Genomic DNA, 4,807 nt, shown 5'->3' with positions numbered 1-4,807 from the left:
CTTGGCTGTTTACCTGCGCTCCGGGGCCGCCGGCGCTTCCGGGGAGGGGCGGCCCGGGGAGCGTCCGCCAAGTGCGGCCGCGGCGGCGAGCGCAGAGCGGGCAAGGGAGCGTCTGACAAGTGACGGGAGCGGCGGGGACGGAAAGGGCACGGGGGGCACAGAGGGACCGGGAACGGCGGGCACAGAGGGACCGCATCGCCGTGATCTATATTGGACACGGAGTGCCAAAAAGGGATCGCATTGGTGTGATCAGTATTGGACACGGAGTGCCAAAAAGGGATCAATGTGATCAATATTGGACACGGAGTGCCAAAAAGGGATCTATGTGTATCAATATTGGAAACGGAGTGTCAGAGAGGGATCAGTGTGATCAATATTGGAAACGGAGTGCCAAAAAGGGACCGCATTGGTGTGATCGGTATTGGACATGGAGTGCCAAAAAAGGATCATATGGGTGTGATCAATACTGGACACGGCAGACAGAAAGGGACCGTATCAGTGTGATCAGTATTGGGAAAGGAGTGCCAAAAAGGGACCTCATCAATGTGTATCAATATTAGACATAGAGTGCCGAAAAGGGACCACATAGGTGTGATCAGTATTGGATACGGTGGCCAGAAAGGGACTGCATCAGGATGATCCATGTCAGGAATGGGGGCCAGAAAAGGCCAATACATCAATGTGATCAATATCAGAAACAGCAGCCAGATCAATATCAGAAACAGCAGCCACTGATGTGTGATCAGTATCGGGAAAGGAGTGCCAAAAATGGGACCTGATCAATGTGATCAGTATTGGAAAGGGGGTGCCAAAAAGGGATCACATTGATGTGATCAGTATTGGACACGGTGGCCAGAAAGGGCTGATACATCAATATGTATCAATATCAGAAATGGGGGCTAAAAAGGGACTGTATCAGTGTGATTAATATTGGAAACAGTGGCCAAAAAGGGATCAATGTGATCAATATTGGACACTGATGCAATCCCTTTTTGGCACTCCATGTGATCAATATTGGACACGGCAGCCAGAAAGGGGCTGCATTGGAGTGATCAGTATTGGGAATGGGGGCCAGAGAGGGGCCACATCAATGTGATCAGTATTGGAAAGGGAGTGCCAAAAAGGTACCACATCAGTGTGATCAATATTGGACACGGCGGCCAGAAACGGCTGATACATCAATGTGGATCAATATCAGAAACGGGGGCCAGAAAGGGATCAGTGTGATTTATATTGGAAATGGCTGCCAGAAAGGGATCAGTGTAATCAATATTGGAAAGGAAGTGCCAAAAAGGGACCACATTGGTGTGATCAGTATTGGAAACAGCAGCCAGAAAGGGATCAATGTGATCAGTATTGGAAACGGAGTGCCAAAAAGGGACCTCATCAATGTGATCAATACTGGAAAGGGGGTGCCAAAAAGGGACCACATGAGTGCAATCAGTATTGGGAATGGCGGCCAGAAAGAGCCAATACATCAATGTGATCAATATTGGAAACAGTGGCCAGAAAGGGACCGCATCAATGTGATCAATATTGGACACGGAGTGCCAAAAAGGGATTGCATCAGTGTGATCAGTATTGGAAATTGGAGCCAAAAAGGGACCGAATCAGTGTGATCAATATCAGAAACAGGGTGCCAAAAAGGGATCTCATAAATGTGTATCAGTATTGGGAACAGAGGGCCAAAAAGGGACTGTATCAGTATGATCAATATTGGAAATGGGGGCCAAAAAGGGAACCAATCAGTGTGATCAATATCAGAAAAGGGTTGCCCAAAAGGGGCCTCATCAATGTGATCAATATTGGAAAGGGGGTGCCAAAAGGGGACCTCATCGATGTGTACCAATAGTGAAAATAGGGTGCACAGGGGGGACCTATTCAAGGTGTATAAAGGAGATTCCAAAAAGGAGATCTATCAATGTGTATCAATAGCAAAAAAAGGGTGTCAAAAAGGGGCCTCATCAATGTGTATCAATAGTGAAAAGGGGTGCCCAAAGGGGACCTTATGTAATCAATAACTAATGTGTATCAATACCTAAGAGGTGGTGCCCAAAGGAGACTCATCACAATGTATCAATATTGAAAAAGGGGTGCCAAAAGGAGGATCCTATCAGGTTCCAAAGGGAACCTTATCAATGGGTATCAATACCTAAAAGGGAGTGCACAGAGGGAACATATCAATGTAAAAATATCTCAAAAAAAACCAAAAGGAGACTTATCAATGTGTATAAGGTCTCTTAAGGATAAACTGTCTAATTAAGAAATGACACTTAAATTATTTTTATTTTTAACTTAATAACTGATTACCTGTGTTCTGTAATGTGGACTTTTTTTATCTAATTGCACAATACTACTTAAATTTGTGAAGAAGGTAAATAAGAAGGACTAGCTTCCACCCTAAAACCTTTATCTTGTTTTTATATATAGATATAAATTAAACATATAATATTATTATAAACATTATATACATTATGTATTATTATATAATTATTATATAATTATATGTATAATATATAATATATATAATATATATAATATATATAATATATATAATATATATAATATATATAATATATTACTATATTCTAAAACCTTAAACTCTAAGTTTTCCACTATGTGATATTTCACACTTCTATTTAAACTCCACACTTGTAATCTTAGTTTTGTCATTCAATTTTGGAAGCCTTCTCCACAGCCTCAGGTCAAATGCAGTGTTCTCTTGAGGGTCAGTGCCTGTCAGCACAGAAAATCTAAAATTCTCAGCAGCTAAGGTTCCAACATATCAGTACCTAAAAGGGGTGCAAGAGGGAAAATATTAATGTGTAAAAATATCTGAAAGGAGGTACCAAAAGGGGATTTATCAATGTGTATCAGTACCTAAAGGGTGCACAGAGGGGACCTCATCAATAGGTAGAAATACCAGAAGTGGATCAATGAGTATCAATATCCTGTGCCAGGGCCTGCCCACCCTCCCAGGGAACAATTCCTTCCCCCTGTCCCACCTAACCCTGCTCTCTGCCAGTGGGAAGCCACTCCTGCCCATGTAAAAAATCTCTTTTTTAATAAGTCCCCTTTTCCTTTATATGGGAAAATCATTTTCCCATGGAAAAAGCCATGTCCATGTTTCTGCCTCCTTGCCCTGCTGCTTCCTCATTTCTTCCTCATTTCTTTCTCATTTTTTTTCCTCATTTCTTCCTCATTTCCAGGCCTCTTAGCTCCTGCCTGGACTGCTTTTTCTGTGTTCTCAAAGCTCCAAAATTCACCCTTTGCACACAGCCAGCCCCCAAGGACACAGGATAAATGACAGGATCTGTGTGTTATACATACATATTATAATACTGGCTTTTTGCAAATATTAAAATGGATTTTTATATATGTGGTGCTAAAGTAACTTTTTAATAAAGATATAGTTTTTATTTCTGGTGTTAGTTAAGCTCAGTGAAGTAGCTGATATGAGTGTGCTTGTGTTGAAATGCCTGCTGGGATGGGATAACACCCAGTGAACACAGGATGAGGACCCTGCTATTGATATTCCATTATCAGCACTCACCCTCTGAAGGCAGTGTGGAGCAAGGCCCAAAAGCTGGTGGTGATAAAAAAGGACTAAAAACACAACCAAAGAATGTGCATGCTCTGAAAAGGTGGAATCGAGGAGAAGCCACAAACTGGAGGTGATAAAAAAAGGCTAAAACCACAACCAAGGAATGGGCATGCTCTAAAAAGGCAGATCCAAGGAGGAGCCAGGCTAAACAATTCTTGGAACATATAAATTGATATGGGAAAAGTTTACTACGCATAATTGTTTATGAACATGCAACAGTCTGATGTAATTAAAAGGTGTTTAAGGGGTATTCTTGGTTCAGTGCCAAGATGCACCTGGCCCTGATAACCTTTGCTCTGTGTTCATTGTCCCCTACTGTCCTTTATTAAACTTTTTGGCCGTTCCCAGGAGGGTGAAGGTGTTTTTCACACACGAGTGCTGTGACTCAGGCCACCTCACGAGGCTCTGTGTGTGTCTGGCAGGTGAAGGGGTGCTGCTGATTGTCACCGCTATTTGTGGCACCCTGGCATTGCAGGTGGCAGAGCAGAGCGAGGCCAAGGCACCGGCAGAGACCTCGAGCACCTTCTGGTGTTAAAAACCCAGGGAGGAGAGAAGAGCTGCCAGCTTTTAGTTCACTTTTTTATTTGGACCGTAATGCAAACAGGCATAAGTATTCCATAAAATCAGAAGATTGGGACTATACAGAGAGAGGTGCATGCTTCAGAACAACGTGGATATCTTGCAAACAGAGCCAGAGCCAGTCTGAGAGAGGGGCTGGAGCACGGGGACGAATGGCAGAGATTTTTAGCAGCATTGAGAGCTCGGAGGTAGGGGAAGAACCACGTTTCTGGCTGCTTAAAGCACTGGTAGGATCACACACAGCTCAGGTCACCCCACCCCTGCACAAACCTACCCTGGGATCACACAAAAAGCAGCTACAAAAGGAGCTCCCCCTGCCCCACACACACCTGGGGGATGGGATGCAAAGTGAGAGTGCCAGGCTCAGATCTTGGCATGGTTTCCTCGAGCGGATGAAGGCACAGTGACCTGAGGGTGTGAGGGGAGCAGGGAGCAGCCAGGGCTTGCTGGACCCACATCTGAAGGGTTTACAATGGAAAATTTGGGAGTTGCCTGCCCCAAAGCTGCCACCTTCCCCAGCCCAGTCCCCATCCTCACCGTGGCACTGCTGCTCTTCAGGAAAAGGCCACTGGAAAATGAAAGACTCCAACCCAACCTTTGAGTCTGAGACTGAAGGTGCCTGGG

This window comes from Melozone crissalis, unplaced genomic scaffold (genome assembly GCF_028551555.1).
Source record: "Melozone crissalis strain CALT ecotype California unplaced genomic scaffold, PUWL_Pcris_2 ptg000063l_1, whole genome shotgun sequence".
Taxonomy (NCBI): domain Eukaryota; kingdom Metazoa; phylum Chordata; class Aves; order Passeriformes; family Passerellidae; genus Melozone; species Melozone crissalis.
The sequence above is the reverse complement of the archived record's forward strand: the minus strand, read 5'-3'. Positions refer to the sequence as shown.